The sequence below is a fragment of the Canis aureus genome, chromosome 30, assembly GCF_053574225.1.
Source record: "Canis aureus isolate CA01 chromosome 30, VMU_Caureus_v.1.0, whole genome shotgun sequence".
Lineage (NCBI taxonomy): Eukaryota > Metazoa > Chordata > Mammalia > Carnivora > Canidae > Canis > Canis aureus.
In genome coordinates, this window is record NC_135640.1 from 25,729,192 (window position 1) to 25,747,878 (window position 18,687).

The 18,687-nt window shown below is 37.5% G+C and overlaps 1 long non-coding RNA gene across 1 annotated transcript in view; it reads right to left on the reverse strand.

Moving 5' to 3' along the window:
• Nucleotides 1-5,574, reverse strand: part of LOC144301618 (uncharacterized) — a 52,075-nt gene extending 46,501 nt beyond the window's left edge. Inside the window, exons 1-2 of the long non-coding RNA XR_013368376.1 lie at nucleotides 5,355-5,574; nucleotides 3,143-3,332 (exon numbers count right to left, since the gene is read on the reverse strand). This is a non-coding gene — a long non-coding RNA (uncharacterized LOC144301618). The remainder of the gene's footprint in view (nucleotides 1-3,142; nucleotides 3,333-5,354) is intronic.
• Between the last annotated feature and the right edge of the window lie 13,113 nt (nucleotides 5,575-18,687).

Below are 18,687 nucleotides of genomic sequence, written 5' to 3' on the forward strand. Positions count from 1 at the left end.
CCTATTTCTGCCTTCCCACTGCCATTGACTTACTTATAGCATATCCATATCTCCTGGATTCCTTTAGCTATGAGAGTGAGAGACTCTGTCAGGGAGCAATGGGGCCAATCTGTCACTGGTAGAAAGGCAGCTGTGGCTTGATCACGCATGAACACCCATGACAGGATCAGGTAGGTCAAAATGATTAAAAAACGGAATCAAAACCAAGTCAGTCGGAAGAGGAGTTGTGACCGGTGTTGTGGCCAGACTATACCGGATGGCATCACATCCTGGTCTGAGATACCACTGGGGTGTCTGCTAGTGGGTCTCAGTGCTCTGAGAAGAGGCTGGCTGTGGCTTTTTTGTGGGGACCCTCAACACTTCCCTGCCCAGGTACCTACACTGCCAGTTCTGTCTCCATTGGCTGTACTTTGTCCTATGCTAACAGATTTGTTCTCATTTGTACAAGATGGTTCCTGGTATCTTCTAGTTGGACTGAAGATGCAGTTTAAGGGCATGTCCTCCAGGTCTGAGTAAATGTCATTTGCTTCCAGAGTTTAATGATTTCTCTCAGGCCCAGCCTTTTCTAGGGCTGGTAACAGTTTTCTGGAAGTTGGACTTTGGGCTAACACCTTGACTGCCCCTTCCCTAAGTTTCTGTCTCCGTTGTGTCCTGTAGACTTCTGTCCGATTAAATGTCCTCTTTCATAGATACAGAGTCACTCCCTTTCTTATTCTTAGATACAGAGTCACTCCCCTTCTTATTCTTATGGGTGCCCCTCCGCCAAGAAATAAAATCAAAACTCTCTAACTTTGAATTAAGCTTCTCCAGGATCTTCCCTCAAAACTACCTTTGGGTCCTATCTTTCATATTTCTCTACCCATAACTAACATTCCAGAACTCCCAATGGGAGTTATCAGGGCATTTGGCTGGCTCAGTTGGTAGAGCATGCAACTCTTGATCTTGGAATCATGAGTTCAGACCCCACATTGAGGGAAGAGTTTACTTTAAAAAAAAAGAAAAAAAAAAGAAGTCAAAAGGAGGATATTAGAGCTCTTGATCCTTTTGCTTCATATTTTCAAAAGGACAATTTCAATCAATGGCAGTACGTAAGAATTGCCGCACCCTAAAACAGTCTTTTACACAGTTGTGTCAATGCATATTAACAAAGGTGATAGAATGGCCATGAATAATATAAAGTCCTTGAATTGTCAGACCTCTCAGACCAGAGGAGTTCTAACTTACATTCATAAGCCCATTCATGACCCTGTTCCATGCAAATCTAAACAAGCAGGTGACAACTCACCATTCCTTATGTCAGACATTGAAACTGAAAAATGGCCCCAGATTGCTACAAAAGAGACCAAATTGTTCTCTGGACACTATTTTGGCCCTGATGCAAATTCCTATATTGGCAAACTGCCATCTTCTCTTTTCTACAAAGATTTAAGCTGCCTGAAAAACATTGGTGTTTCACAGGCAAAGAATTGTGGGACCCTCTACTATGTGTCCCTTAAGCAAGAGCTATTGATTCTGAGATCAAGCCCTCCAGCTGCTCATTGTAAAACTCTCTCTGTTTTACACCAACGCTGTAACTGAAACCATTCGATGTATTTCTCCCTCACGTTGCTCACTAGTCGAAGTCCAAATTGCTTCATTTCATTAATGTCTTTATCTCTACTCACTGGTGTAAACAGAATCAAATTGGAGAGAATATAGAGGGTATATAGTTGATCATGTTATTCATCAAAGTGCCCACCTGGAAAAAAAGAAGCTCAGTTCTGGGAGAAATAATACTCAGTCATCACATCTCCTCAGAGAGAATATCTAAAACTGCCAGAACTTATATCTTGGCAATACACCATTTCCTCACACCTCTAGTTCAATGATAAGGACTCAGAAAGCTCATAAGCATGAATGAGAGGTTGCTGATTTTTACATATACTCTCTTGTGAATAAGTTTTTAAACAGTATTCAATAATTACACAAGGATATATTTAATGGAAAACAAACTTATATAAAAACATGAACATACTATTTTAAGTCTGGTTAAAACAATGGACATACTCTTTTAAATCCGGGAAATGGTGCATCAAATGGTAATTCAATATGTAATACCTCAACAATTTAATGAAAACTCTTTCATTGCATATATTAATATTATACTTTGAAAGTTCTCTTTAAAACTCTGTAGAACAAAATAGAGAATGGGAGAAGAAAGGGAGAGGGAAGGAGAGAGGGAAGGAGAAAGAGAAGAAGGGCAGAAGGGAAGTAGGGAGTGAGAGGGAAGGAAGGAGAGGAAAATAAAAATTCACATCTCTAGAGGGGAGTGGTGGGGGATGGGTGAAATGGGGGATAGGAATTAAAGAGTACACTGTCATAATGAGCGCTAGGTAATTATAATAAAAGACGACAAAGATGAAGATGAAGGAGGAGAAGAAGGAGGGAGAGAGGAAGAGGAAGAAAGAAAGAAAGAAAGAAAGAAAGAAAGAAAGAAAGAAAGAAAGAAAGAAAAGAAGAAGAAGAAGAAGAAGAAGAAGAAGAAGAAGAAGAAGAAGGAGGAGAAGAAGAAGAAAGAAGAAGAAGAAGAAGAAGAAGAAGAAGAAGAAGAAGAAGAAGAAAGAAGAAGAAGAAGAAGAAGAAGAAGAAGAAGAAGAAGAAGAAAGAAGAAGAAAGAAGAAGAAGAAGAAGAAGAAGAAGAAGAAGAAGAAGAAGAAGAAGAAAGGAGGAGGAGGAGGAAGAGGAGGAAGAGGAGGGGATGATGATGGAGAGGAAGAAGGAGAAGGAAAAGAAGAGGAAGAAGAAAGGAGAGGACAAAATGAGAAGAAGAGGCACAAGAAGCTTGTGGGGTGCAACCAAGTTTCTAATTCTTTTTTTTTTTTTCCAAAGATTTGATTTATTTATGCATGAGAGACACAGAGAGAGAGAGAGAGAAAGAGAGAGGCAGAGACACAGGCAGAGGGAGAAGCAGGCCCCATACAAGGAACCCGATGTGGGACTCAATCCCGGGAATCCAGGATCACACTCTGAGCTAAAGGCAGACGCCCAACCACTGAGCCACCCAGGCATCCTCCAAGTTTCTAATTCTGGATCAAGCCATTGAGTGTATTCCCTTTGTGAAAATTCATCTAACTCTATCCTTAGGATTTGTGCACATTTTTACCTCTGTGATACTTCAACAAAAAGACGTCTCAAAAATATATTCAGGGATCCCTGGGTGGCGCAGCGGTTTGGCGCCTGCCTTTGGCCCAGGGCGCGATCCTGGAGTCCTGGGATCGAATCCCACGTCGGGCTCCTGGTGCATGGAGCCTGCTTCTCCCTCTGCCTGTGTCTCTGCCTCTCTCTCTCTCTCTCTCTGTGACTATCATAAATAAATAAATAAATAAATAAATAAATAAATAAATAAATAAAAATATATTCAACTGAGAAAAGTAGAAATACAATATAAAATCACCCCCTTGGGGATTTTTCTATATTAAAAAATAAGCCACATCTCTAATCACACATTAATACTAAGCAGAATGCTTTATTAATCCCATAAAAAATTAAATCAATTAATCATAATTTGTAATTTTTCCTGTGTCATCAAAACAGCAAATGATTTTGTCTGCATTGATCATGGCCAGAGAAAAACTACTAGAATTTTCCTTTATGTAAATTTTTGTTAATAAATCTAGGGCAAATGCAGGGTTATTTGGAACATTAAATCAAAGCTTTCTAACTCAAAAATCCTAAGTTTGAAATTCAGCACATTTGCAATTCTCCCAAAACGCTAGTAGAAGTTGGGATCTTTGTTTGCCTAACCTTTCCAGGTGTGCTCTATGATACAATTATGAGTTTCTCTGGATTCTGAATTTAAAACTTATACTCCAGAGAAGGGTTAGGAGTTTTTCATCTGTATGCTGCTATAACATAAATAGAATTTATTCATTTAGTCTTATTTCTTGCAATAACAAGAAATGCATCTAATATGTGCCTTGCCTTCAGTAAGGTACTCAATATTCTTTATTAGGTGAAAAATAATCATCATTTTGAAATATTTGTGTTTTGAAATATTCAATGTAAACTACAAATAAATAAAAATGTCTGTAAAGACACAGATAAAACAAAGCTGGTAAGAAGTACATAAAAAGACTAAAAGAATACAAGTTACCATTTCTTCTGATAAATCTTGGTACATTTTCAGTAACCATCTGTATTTGCAGGACTTTGGAGGAAAAGATCAAAAAGAGACAAAAGTTTCCTAGTATCTTTCGAGTGTCATAGATAGGGATGTTGAGAAGCAGACCTGGAGATGTGGTGGGTACAAGATGTTTATCAGGGACAAAAGTCTATGAAAGGAAGGGGGAAGAAGCAGGATTGTGCATAGGAAGTCACTCTGGGATGCAGGCTCCTCCATGATGGTCCATATGCTTTGTTTCCTCACCAAGGAATATACTGGAAATATTCTCAAGACATTGTTTTTAAAAAGTTTTGATAGATCCCTAAAATGTCCTCTCTTATTCAGCCTTTGAAAGTAATGTTTACGAAGTTTTTGGTTACAAAGGAAACCTTTCACGCTGACAGTGAACTGTGATTGGTAGAGAAATATGCTAAAATGTTAATGTTGGTGATGGATATTTTTTCTTCTATATACTTTTTTTTCATTTACCAAATTATCTAAAGTGGACATGCATATAACTCTTAAAAGATTTATAAACATGTGATGAAACCTCACACTGAAAGGTATAAGACAGCTGTACATGGGGCAAAGAGTACTAGCTGAGGGATTTGGATTAAAAAATAAACAGTAACAATTAGTGATGGTTTACTTTGGTAGAGTGGAGCCATAAATAATTTTGTTTTCTTTTGACTTTGCCAGCATTCCTATAAGGAGAAGTTTTTACCTTTATCATGGCAGAGGGTTGGGGGAAGCAAGTCCTGCATTTACTTTTTAAAATAATATTTAAAATCTAAAATAAAGAACCCAGATGGAGAGGTTAACCTTGGGTAGCTAGGACACAGTTGAGAGAAGAAATAAGGAGCCAACCCCAGTTTGGACCTCCCATGATTTAAGCTGCAGTTGGAGGAAGTGCAAGTCTCCAAGAGGGAGAATAAACAATATTTTGGGTGAGGGAACAGGCTCCAGTACATTGACTGGTTAAATAGCCTTTAAAGGATTCTCAGGGCTTCTGAAAATGAAAATGCTGGTCTCTACCAGACACTTTTGAAAGAGACAAACATCGACCTATCTTTCCTCCGTAAGGGGGGCTTTCCAAACATATCGTAGGAAAGTTACAACAAATGGCATCAGATGGAGAGTCCTGTTAACACTCCCCTCCCCTCCCCTCCCCCATGAGTCATTCAGGCATTCATCACACCCACAGACCCTCTACTCACACTTGTTTGTGAATGTGTGACTGAAGACTTCCTGGAGCCTCTCCTCATCCACAGAGCCGAAGCCTCTCAGAAACCACACTCAGCTCCAAGCAGAGTCTGTGCCACAGCCTTTGGCCTCAAGGACTCAGGGACTGTTCTTGGTGATCACAGAATTAGTCAACAGGAACCTGACCTTGTTGGGGGAGTTTTCCAGGCTTTACCTCATCTCTCAATTCCAGAAAGCTAATATGAGCGATACACAAAAACTACACAAGTACTGCTGCAAAACCAAAAAGAAAATCATAAATGTTATAGAAAGCCAAAGGTCATTTCAAATGCCAGAAATATTCAACCTTTTCAGTCAATGCAGTTATTCGGTTATATTCTTTCATTCAAGGCAAGCAGTTCACCTAAAGAAATAATCTGGACATGAATACATTCTACATTACAATACACAAGAGATAGATTAAATGGATTCTTTTTAAAACTTTAGAAATCTGCAATTAATTACTTCTATAATATATACCAGTTTCAGAAAATTAGGATGTCTAAAAATCTCCACTGGAAGAACTTCCAATCTATGTTATTACTTATATTTGAAATTTCAGACTGTTTACGCAATGTAATCTTTTAATAGTCTTACTTAGAATAAGTGTTCCATTAAAAAAAATTATCCCTTCAGTTTCTGAATTTAAGTTTAATCATCTTATAATTATATTAAAATGCTCTAAAAGCATTTTAATCTAATATCTGATTTCATGGAATCAATTTTTTACTCTACACAAACTAGTCTTAACTAATTTCAGGAAGAAAGATCTGTCTGTAATTTAGCCTTCAAAATAAAATTCAACTAGCTATAAGCCATTAGATGCCTGTCTTGTGGGAAGATGGAATTTATTTATGAAGGAAGTCTAGTGGTCAAGCCCTAGAGATATAAAATAAAGATATAAGATTTCTAATAATTGAAATGAAAAATTCATTAATTAAGTTGTTAACTGGACTAAAGCATAGGGAAAGGAAGCATTCTCTAATGAAATTTAGAAAGATTTGTCCCAGAATATTTGGCCTTCCAGAATAGAATTTGTGACCTCTGGTGGGATTTTTGAATGGTAGATACTTGACCAGGGAAAAGAAGTCAGTGGAGAAATGATAATGAAAACACCCCCACCTAGAGAATGCAGGGTGTGGGTGGTGAGTGGCACCACATGAAAACTGAGGGTTTATCCCAGGGTACCAAAGCTTTTTGGTAGAGGAGGTGTGGAGAACAATTCTTGGCACGTGGTAAGTACCGTGTAAGTGTTTATTATTATTAACAGGTTAGAACACAGGAAAAATATGGTGAGCAGCACATGGGACATCATTCCAAGTAACACCACATATATTGAGTTAACTATTCTAGCTCTAGTTAGGGCCAGCCTTGAAGCAAAGGATTTAAAAAAAAAAAAAAAAAGTTTTTTTTTTGGGGGGTATGGTTCATTGCCTATTTGAATATAAAGCAAACTTTAACAATCTTTTTTTGCCTGATTTAAATTTGTCACTGTTAACTGGTTGAAGAGCATAAATGAAAGGGCATAGAGGTTAACACACATTCTCACTGAAGGCATAATTCAGTTGGAGTCATGGTTATTTCCTATCATCTTGAGATATCACTGTATGCTTAAGTATGAGTGATTCTAAACCCAAGAGCCACAGCAAGAGCCTATGTGAAGACTAGAATTTAACAGTGAGAACAAAGGACCCAGAGGAACTGAGGATGGGAGACAGGGAGTTGGGAGAAAACAAGTAGGTTGGGCCAAGGATCTGCTTTTAAAGGTAACCTCTGACTGAATCTGATTATATGTGATGTGACCATAAAAGAGCGAGAATGATTTGCAATTAGAATCAGGATGCATGAAGTTCACTTTATGATCGCACTTCTTTGAATGATATTAAATATATTTATTGCTCTTTCCTCTCTACAAAAGGGCAAGGGACCTATTTTTTATGAACCTGCTTAAAAATATATAAAAATCCAAGGCAGCTTTCTGGTGTGGGAGTTGTTTTATGGCAGTTGAATAGAGATCATCATTCCAGTGGAAGTTCTGCACACAGGAAAGTTTGAAATATCTACTGAGGACATATGTAATATAAAACAAATGTTCTCTTATATGTCATAGTCCTCAAAAATGTTGATGAATTTAAGAAAGTTGAAGTAACATTTGTTCCTTCCTAAGGCAGGATATATATTTAAATATTTTAATAATAGTTAAATAAACAAACTTTAGGAGGATTCTAAAGCAGGACACTGGTCAATAACTTTTAGGACTACTTGTAATTTTGAAGAAAACCTAAAGTAAATTCTAGAACTGAGAGGAAATGACAGATTCCCTAAAGGAGAATTATTAAGCTCAGGAAAATAAACATTCTAAAGACAAGTTTTGATTTACAACAGGATTTTTTTTTTTTTTTTTTAGTTCAACATCTTATTATTTCAACAGTAAAAACACTGTGGTGATTAGTTTTATGTCTCATCTTGACTGGGCCACAGGTTGCCCAGATATTTGGTCAAACATTATGCTAGGTATGTCTGTGAGGGTGGTTTAAATTCAGATTCACATTTGAATTAGTAGACTAAGTAAAGTAGATTGTTCTCCATAATGTGGGTGGGTCTCATCCAATTAGTTGAAGACTTGAGTAAAAGGGCTGGCCTCCCACCTGATTGCCTTGACCCAAGGTACTGTTATTTTCCTGCCTTCAGACTTTAACTAAAATAGCAATTCTTCTTGGGTCTTGAGCCTAGCAACTTCATATTTTTAGACTTCTCAGTCTCCATAATTGCATGAGCCAATTTCTTAAAAAGGAAGAAATAAGCAAACAAACATATTGGTTCTGTTTCTCTGGAAAACCCTAATATAAATTAGGACTCCCACAATCCTGATGGGCAAATTGAACATTTAGCCAGGTGAATTACTCAGATCAGGTGATCTAGCCCAGTTCCTTCGCTGTGCCAACATTTAATTTATTTATTGAATGCATGAATATATAAATGTTTGAATAAATAAAAACTTGAATGCATGAATAAGTAAGTGATGGGGTGTTAAAATGATCAAGTGGTTTCTAAGAATAAAAATGGATGACTCTTCAATCATTCAGGACTGAGAGTTTTTCTAAAGCAAGTGCGCAGATGGCTAGCTTCTTTCCTATCCCATGTAAAGCAATACCAAATGACCCAAAGAGGCTTCTGGAAACTGAAGGCTGGCTGTGTCCATTTGGACCAAATATCCAGTTGAAAACTGACCAGTGCATACTATCTTTTAGGTTGTTTTGTGTCAAGAGTAGCCAATGTGTTCCCACAAATGAATGAGTTTCAAAGGCAACATTAGTCAAAGCCTGTGTCCTGGTAGACACTTCACACTCTCTGTACTTTGCTCTGCTTCAGCAGAGCTAATCACTACTGCCTTCTTGCAACCTCGCCTGTCCTGCAACAGACACTCATCTCTTAAAATCTAAGAGGCTGAAACAAATGGAAAATTCAAACACACACAAATCTAAAACCCTTATCCTTTCTATCATACTAGAAATCGAAGGGGAAATGACATTTCATTATCTGAAAAATAAAATCAAGTAGACAAGCACACTCCCCTTACTCTAACTCCATTAAGAGTCTCTGTTTAAAAAAAAAAAAGTATTAGAAATGAGAAATTCTAATTAGAAATTAGAAATTAGAAAAGTATTTTTTAAATAAAGTATTAGAAATTAGAAAAGTATTAGAATTTAATTAAAAAAAATAGTATTAGTTTTAAAAAGTATTAGAAAAGTATTAGAAAATAGAAATTAGAAATTAGATTTTTTTAAGTAATTGAACTTAAAAGATGAACCTTAAAAGATTCATCTAAAAGTTATTGAGCCGTAGGGATGCCTGGATGGCTCAGCAGTTGAGCATCTGCCTTTGGCTCAGGGCATGATTTCAGTCCAGGGGATCGGGTCCCGCGTCGGGCTCCCTGTGACGAGCCTGCTTCTTCTTCTGTCTGGGTCTCTGTCTCTCTCTCTCTGTCTCTCATGAATAAATAAATAAAATCTTTAAAAATAATAATAAAATAAATAAAATAAAATAAGTTATTGCGCCCTAAATCTAGGTCTGTGATGTCATATTTCTTTCTCAACTAATCTTTAAAATAATGCTTAAAGGAGGTCATTATTGTCTTCATAATGAAATTGATATACAAGTGGGTTTAGCAATTTGCCCCTATTCAGACTTATGCAGTGTCAGGGCCCATATTCATCCTGCCTCTTTGACTCTTGAAATTTCAACTCCACCATTCTGACTTTAAATACAATTGTATGGTAAGATCTATAGTTAGCCTCTCTGTGGAAGTTCTGGCCACAGGCAGCAATGAATTTGATTATCACAGACATTACTACAGGCATTAAACTGACACATATTGAGAGTCCACTGAGGTGGTTTAGAAAGTCTATGTCTAGAATTTTCTAATGCTCCTGATGAAAGCCCTAATACCTGGGATTCTTGGAACCTTATCTTATGTGAATGTGTCTCAACTCCAGGAACCATATCAGATATACTCGGACAAAATTCAAAAGGCCTCCCTCACTTTTATATGTCATGTATCTGAGTCAGGAAGAAAACAGAAAAGTGCAATCCTAACCATTTAAAATGTGTGAATTTTGCTTGAATTACTTCACTCAGTCCAGACAGGTGTGCTGGCAATCATACCACTTTATAATTTATCTTCTCCAGAAACAAAAACAGATCATCACATACCCCTGGGGTGACTTTGTATATTGCACACACATACACACACAAACTCATTGCACAACCCTTTCAAATTATTTCATTGTCTAAGTGTGTTCTCTCCAACTGGAAGACACTTTCAGAAATGTCAAGCAATTGCTGACTTCTGAGTCTTTGCTAGCAAAACAATGAAATAAACCACAATTTCCTGCCCCTAGCACTTCACCACATGGTGCTGGTGCAGTGCCTAGCCATGAAATGCCAGATGGCCCACAGACATCAATTGTTCAAGAATAACATCATACACACTTTGAATTGAAGAATATTTTAACATCTCTGCTGCTGTCTTGGGGGCAAGAAGTCCTATAGCTACGCTCACATTTGGGCTTTTACAACTAGTATAGATGACAAGCTTCTTTAGAAGCTTTCCTGGAGGGTTGTATTACCCTTAACTATGAATCCTTCTAGTAGCACTGAAGGTTCATGTCCAAAGCCTAGAACCAAATATTTATTTGAACATTTAGAAAAGCAATATTGGATACTTACGTCATAAATCATCACCTTGCCAATCCCCAATTTCATTGTGCTGTGTCACTGGAGATGTTTGATCTAGAACATTGAATTCTACAAGTATCTCTGAAAGATGCTAACCTATCCTAAGGTTGGTGTGGACAGACTATCTAGTAGAGAAACTGACTAGGAGACAAAAGTATTTACAAATGCAAGGAACACTACTTAGATTTCAAAAGCCAAATGGAATTCATTCTTATATTTTGTCAATTCTACAAAGCACAGGTCAGAAATTTATTTCCATGAAGGCATTGACTAAAAGTGGAAATCTACCAATTACTAATTGACTTTTATATTGAATAAAATTTAAGTAAGTGAAAATAGTGTATGCTATACTACTTAGCACAAAATTGCCAAAAGTAATTTTATGCCTTTGGGAAGTGACCAAGAGCCATGGGCAAAAAATCAATATTGACTTTTCCAGACTCTTCCAACAGAAGAAAGTCTGGGTTGTGGTCTCCTTTGTAAAATGAACTGTAAAACCAATCTAACCATCTAAAAATGTTGCCACTATAATCTCAGAGTTGTGATCACCAGACATTAACATTGCTGCCAACTAATCTGAATTTTCATCAGTTGAGGTGAAGCAATCTGTACAGAATTTTTTTCCAAACAATGGGGACAAAGAATTAAGATGAAAAAAAATATGTTGAAGTCCAATGCTGGAGGACACTGACCAAATTAAAATAACCCATGTAGAGCATTTATCAATTTACTTTTTACAAGTTATATACCAAATTATAAAGTAATGTAAAGTATTGTCATTATCATAAATGTTGAAATACAAATGGATTTTTTTCCCTAAAGTTCCCACTTTCCCTTTCCACTTGCTCACCTAATTCAGGCAAATAGTCTATTCTAGATATTTCCTGAGGATGTGGGTGTGCCAGGGTAGGGTGGAAAACAGAAACTTCCTATGAGTCCCTGGTTTATATTTCTCCAAATCCTAATGTCATGAAATGGTTATTTGAGGGACAAAAATGAATCCAGGGGAAGCTATCAAAAATTATAAAGGGAGGGATTTTCCCTGAAATGAGAAAAATAATCTACTAGACTGGGGAACAGCAGAAGAAAGACAAAGTATGGTGGTTTAGAGAGACAGTATTGACTCTGCTCTCCATATTAGAACCTCAGTGAGGAGGCCAAACCCTGATGTGGTTTAGATCATAAACTCATAGAAATGATAGAGTCACAAATTAGACATCAAGGCAAATGAAGCCATAGATATATTCCAGGAGAAGTCCCTTACCATGAAATAGCATAAAAGCTACAGAATGCAGTTTCAGTTTTCAAACCTACCATGAAAATATCAGCGAGACCCACTGGACCTGAAGTCCTAGGTGGACAAGAATGAGCATTGTCTCAATAGTTCACTGTATGGATCAAGAGCAAGGACCAAATGGATTGATCTATGATTATAATATAAAAACTAGACAACATGATTCAAAGAAAAATTTAGTTGATATATAGTAGAATCAAGTCATGTTTCTTACATTTCTGGTTTATTTTGGACTAAGATTTGTATCTGTTATAACAGATAATACAATTAACACTTATATCATGAATTACTATTTATGAGTTTGCTTCCAAATACCCTGATCTCCCAGATTTTCCTAATATCATGAACATAAGGAAAACTGTAGGGCATCACCTATAGACCTAATTTGTTGTCATCCATCCGGACACATATTTTTTTCACTTCATATATTTGCTCACATTGTGCATTTCATTTCATTCTTTTCTCCAGTTTTTTTTATTTTATTTATTTATTCATGAGAGACACAGAGAGAGAGAGAGAAGCAGAGACACAAGCAGAGGGAGAAGCAGGCACCATGCAAGGAGCCCGACGTGGGACTCGATCCTGGGTCTCCAGGATCACACCCTGGGCTGAAGGAGGCGCTAAACAGCTGAGCCAGCCAGGCTGCCCCTCTCTCCAGTTTTTTAGTGAATAGCTGCTATGTGCAAACCATGATAGAGTAATTGTGTCTTTGTCATTCAAGTCCCATCTTCTATGATTTCATATGAACTATCATTTATTGTACATTAATCATAGTCAAGAAGTATCTCTTCTTCACAAACACAAAAAGTGTGAGTTGAGCATCATGAGCTCTTTTTACAAAATGAAAGCAGAAGCTTGGAAAAGCTGCATATCTTGCTAAAGTCAAACTGAGTGAAAGTAAAGGAGATGGGCCTCCAAATCTCTTTTGTTTCTAAATCACCAGCCCAAGTTGATCTCTGGTTTGCTACCACCTTTTGAAAACATTGTCATTTCAATGTATGGTGCCTAATTTTCTTTTTTCTTGTTTTCCCTTTCTCATCACACAACTAGTTCACAATAAAAGTTCTTTATTATAGGATGTCTTCTTATGTCATTACTTTTGCTTTACATTTACCTTCTAAACCAAATTGGAAACAACCATGAAACAATTGGTCATAGATGAGGCTTCCTTGTAAGAAAGTTTTTTCCCATATTTCTTACTTTTCCATAAACAGCAGTGTCCTTCCAACAATATCTAATCTTGCCATATTCTCTCTTCTCAAAAAAAAAAAGAGAGAGAGAGAGAGAGAGAATTCTCTTTTCCACTCTATTCACTCCCCAACCCATTGCCATCTGACCTCCTCTCCCACTAAGCCACTAAGTGCTCTTTGGAATGTCACCATTGAATTCTTTTATACAAAAACAAAATCCATTGAACACTTTTTGGTCTTTATCTAATTAGCTGTGTGGCACATAAACATAGCCAAGTAGAGAAAGAGATTGTCTGCCTTGAGCACTTTTTCCAAAAGTAAAACCTTTAAAGCACTTATTTTTGAGGTAATATGTTCACATAACAGGACAGTTGTTAATACTATGGTGTAGAGGGATGCTTGGGTGGCTCAGTGGTTGAGCATCTGCCTTCAGCTCAGGGCGTGATCCTGGAGACCCAGGATCGAGTCCCACGTAGGGCTCCCTGCATAGAGGCTGCTTCTCTCTATGCCTATGTCTCTGCCTCTCTTTCTGTGTGTCTCTCATGAATAAATAAATAAAATCTTTAAAAAAAATACAGTAATTCATCAATTGCCTATAACTCCCAGTGCTCATTACATCATGTGCACATCACCCAGTTGCCCCATCCACATCTGAAACTAATGATACACTATATGTTGACTAATTGAACTTAAATAAGCAAAAAGAACAAACAAACTATGGTGTAAATAAGTAGAGGAATCAGAGTGAAAGCTAGGTAGCATGACACAGAAAGAAGAGTCAAGGGTTTGCTCCTTTCTGAACAACAGAGCTCCCTGTTACCTAATGGTGACAGCCACCCAAGATTCTCTCCACTGACATGAGAACTTGAAATCTTCTTCTTAAACAGTGTCTTCCCTTGGACTTTGGGAACCTGAAGCTTCCTCCTATACTACATCCATTGCCTGAACCTCTGTTATCTCAGCTAATTTCTACTCATGCTTCAAGTCTTCATTTAAACATCTCCTCATCATAGAAACCTTCCATGACTCTCCAGGATTAATTGAATTTCCCTTGCTTTAGCAAATTTACATCCTCCTCCATATCACTCATCACAGTTGTAATTACTTATTGAATATCTTTCTTTGCTAATCATGATCTTCAGGAGGATGGATGGTCATGTTCACTATCATAGCCTCAGGGCCCAACAGAGTGTCTGGCACATCAAAAGTGCTTGATAACTATTCCCTGAATTGAACTGAATTGAAATTTTCTTAAATTGACTTTTGAATCACATTTTAGTAGATACATTTATAACATAGGGAACATTAAAAGAAGAGAGTTATTATGATGCTAAAATGTCTAGAACTCTCAAAACAGACCACTTGAAGAACCTGAGAATATTTACTACAGAAGAAAAAAGTATTTAAAGCCTGTCATATGGAATAGATCCTAAAATTATAAAATTACTCCCCATGACCAAACTAGATCACAGAGGAACAATTCGATTCGGTATTAGAAAAGACTCCCCAACAATTGAAAATAGGAGGGGAAAAAAAGCATGCATTAAAGTGGGAGCAATTCTCTGTCCCTGCTCTAGTTTTGACAGACATGATCCTAAGAAGGGATTTCCTCTCACTGGACAGGTAGTTGGAGGATATGAGTCCTGAAGATATTTCCATACTCTCAAGTTTCCTTTAGAGGTGAAGGAAAAGTAAAGACAATATATCATCCCTCTTCCCCTTGAACCATCCTAAGTTTAAAAGAAAAAAAGATGCATAAAGCAGACAAAAGGTAGACGTAAACTCTTCAGGGAAAAAATTGTGTTTAATATATACTGTTGTTAAGATTTACTTTTCCCCCCAGGTATATTGGACTTGTTCTAATGCTATTTTCATGTTCAATTTGTTTTTAGTTGAGGTTTGTTTGGTTGACTGGTTGGTTTATTTGTTTTTTAGTATCTATGAATGCACTATCCATGCAAAGAACTTCTTGTACTTTGCCCTTTATTCTGAATTTTGTAGCCCAAGTTTGTGGTTCAACAAGGAGCAATTGCTCAACAAACATGAAAATAATGATTGCTTATTGTGAGTATTTAATGCAATTATTCAAAAATTTAATAAACACTTTTATAGAAGCTCAAAATTTCCAGTCAGTACACATCCCTTGAGACATGGCTGGTAGCAAGAAGTAGCTTGTCCAAGACACTTTAGAGAGGGGAAATTATTTTTGAAAGAAAATCATGAAGCCATAATATTAGTTTAATTGATAATAGGGTTCTAAGGTTAAACACACTTTCGGCATTAGTAACCATTTTATTTCACGTACTTTCTGTCTGGCCTTTCTTGATTCTCAATGCCAGGGGAAAAAAGATGGCAAATATGGAGGCTTTTGGAATTAAAATTACACAAGCAATTCTCTAACAAGACAGAGACAGTATTTATGCTGTTTTTTTTTTCCATTTACTCCATTATTAACAATATTATTTAATATTTCTCTACTATTCAGCAATATAGCACACACACAATAGTCTTCTTATAAGGAGTATCAAACTTTTTTCTTTTGAGAGAATAGTTGTCTTGAACAATTCAAATAAGCCCATTTAAAAATAAAATCACTAAGTGATAAATTTAAATTTGACTTGAACAAATATTGGAGCATGTTAAATTACAGCATAATCAAGATTATTTTTATCCCTTTTGGTACCCATTCTCCTGACTGTAGAGAATTTCCATTCAGTTTTCAATGAGTACAGATATAGACTAACAGTAAGAAGGACCTAGAAGAAGCAATGATAAGATACATAAGGATATCAGGGTGGAGTGGGAGAATGAGTTTAGAACATAATAGCGGCCTAGGCAGGAGGAAGCACACCTCTTATGCAGCCAGATACTGCTCAGAGTAGTTCAGCACTAAGATCAAAGCAGGTTAGAATTCCTGGGCGGCTCAGTGGTTGAGTGCCTTCCGCTCAGGTCATGATCCCAGGGTCCTGGGATCGAATCTGACATCCGGCTCCCCACAGGGATCCTGCTTCTCCCTCTGTCTGTGTCTCTACCTCTCTCTGTGTGTCTCTCATGAATAAATAAATAAAATATTTGAAAAAACAAAAGAAAAGAAAAAAAGACCAAAGCAGGCCACCAAAAGTGAGAGTCTTGAGAACCCACTGAGCCTCTAAAACCTCAAAGATTGGCTGGATAAGGTAATGTTGGGCAAGGCCTCAAAGCTATTCTTGACATCAGAAAGAGTTCTAATTCTGAAAACTGGATTTGGAGTACTTTTCCCTATTCCTTCTGCTAACTAGAGCATAAATAAATAAACAAATAAATTGGGACGTTATGCATAAAACCAACCAGAAGATTCTGAAAGGTGAAGTGAACAAAAAGTCTAGCTAGAGATTTTGAGACCTATGGAAAGACACAGTGGTAATAGATTCTCTAGGTTTTGGGTTTTTAGTTTCAGGGTTTTCTTTGCTTCAGGTGTTCCAACTGCATTTTGGAGACCCCAGTAATCCATAAATACCAATAGGTACCAGAAAGAAAGAAGAAGAAAGAATGAAAGAAAGAATGAAAAAATGAAAGAATGAAAGAAAGAAAACCTGCTCACATTACCCAAAAGAAGTATCCAGCCAGATAGAAAACTTTTATAAAATAACCATCCTATTCTAGCTGAATACAAGCCCCTAACCTTACTCTCACCAGCAAAGGCCACGTGGGGTACACAGACTTCCACCCTTGCCAGGCTATAATGAAGCACCCCAACTCTTCTATCAGAGTGGAATCGGAGAAGACTTAAATGGGAACAGGGCTCTTTGCTTGTGCCAGGTCCCATCCCCCACCCAAGCCATTCCTGCAGTGGCAGTGGAGAAGCTTAATTTCCATCCCTGCCCTCTCTTACCCCACTGGGTGGTGTCAGAGGGGGCCTAGAAGAAAATCAGAACTTTCATCACTGTCTAGTGATAAGATGGGTATCGTCATCCCATGGTGTTGGTGGAGGCCATGTGATGGGCAGTAACAAGGCACTCCTGCCCCTCCAAGCTATGGTAGTATCAGCAAAACCTAGCAAAAAACCTGACCTTCCACCCACACCCATATCCAGCAGTAATGAGGATCACCTCTTCTCCAGTTGCCAGTGGGAAACATGGATTTCTACCCCACCTGGCAGTCATGAGGCAGTGCCCCCCTTCATCTACCAGATCTAAATCAAAAGAGGCCTACTATTAACAGAAGATTTAGATAATATCCAGCCATCTATATATGTTCAAAAATTATTCATCCTACCAGGAACCAGGAAAATCTCAACATGAATTAGAAAACATAATCAATAAACACCAACACCTAGATGACATGCGTTTTAGAAATATCTGGCAATGATTTTATTTTTTTAAGATTTTATTTTTATTTACTCATGAGAGACACAGAGAGAGAGGCAGAGACATAGAGAGAGAGAAGCAGGCTCCCCGCGGGGAATCTGATGCAGGACTCGATCCCAGGACCCAGGGATCATAAGCTGAGCCAAAGGCAGACACTCAACCACTGAGCCACCCAGGTGCCCCCGTCAATGATTTAAAGCGGGAATCCAACAAACATGCTCCAACAAACAATTATAAATATGATTGAAATAAATGAAAAAAAAAAGAAAATCTCAGCAAAGACAGAGAAAATATAAAGAATCAATGAATTTTTTTAGAATTGAAAAATACAATACAAAAACAAAAAAATTAATAGATGGTCTCAACAGCAGAATGGAGAGAATAAAGAATCTGTGAGCTTGAAGAGAGAACAATAGAAATTTTCCATTCAGAAAACAGAGAGCAGATAGACTAGGGATGGGAGATGAGGGTAAGGAGAAGGGAAAAGGAGACATGTCAGGGATCTGTGGAACTATAACAGAATATCTAAACTGTGTGTCATTGGAGTCGTAGAAAGGAAAGAGAAAGAGAATGGTACTGGAAAAGTACTCAGAAAAAGTATTCAAAGATCTGAATAACATCATCACCTCTCTGCTTTTCCCACCTCACTCCTGCTTAGACACTAGAATCTGGCTTGCTGAATTTTGGGAAAACGATATTAGCCTCATAATGCAGCACCAGAGGGCAGTCAATGCAGCATTCCAAGCCCAATTGGAAGATACATATCTTGGCAGAAGTTGTGTAAATTAAAAATTTCTGTTCTGACTCTAATAATTTCTCAGTTCACTCCTAATTCTAGTCCCTTCCCATGATGTGAACCTGAGACATCCTCCAGAGACATAGCGTAGGGTTGTCAATGGAACCACAGCCCAAATTAGGCAGTTCAAGTTGGATTCGGCCAGGAGGAGGGGCAGATAGGGTAAATCTGACCTTTGGATTTTCTACTCTGGGGAAGGGTAACAAAGTTTACTCCTGTCCTGCTTCCTTTAACAAAAGCCCCTGGCCAAGGAGCTATTAAGTAATACATCGACCTTAAAACCGCCTAAGAACTTGATCTTTAAACAGCTAAAGAAAAGCTGCAATTTTCAAAGTTTCTAACAATTCTTGGATTGCTAAATATGCACTATAAACTGGCATTTTGTTTGAGAGGACAGATTGGGATTTCAAAAGGCAAAGTCTGGGGGAGAGTCTGGACTA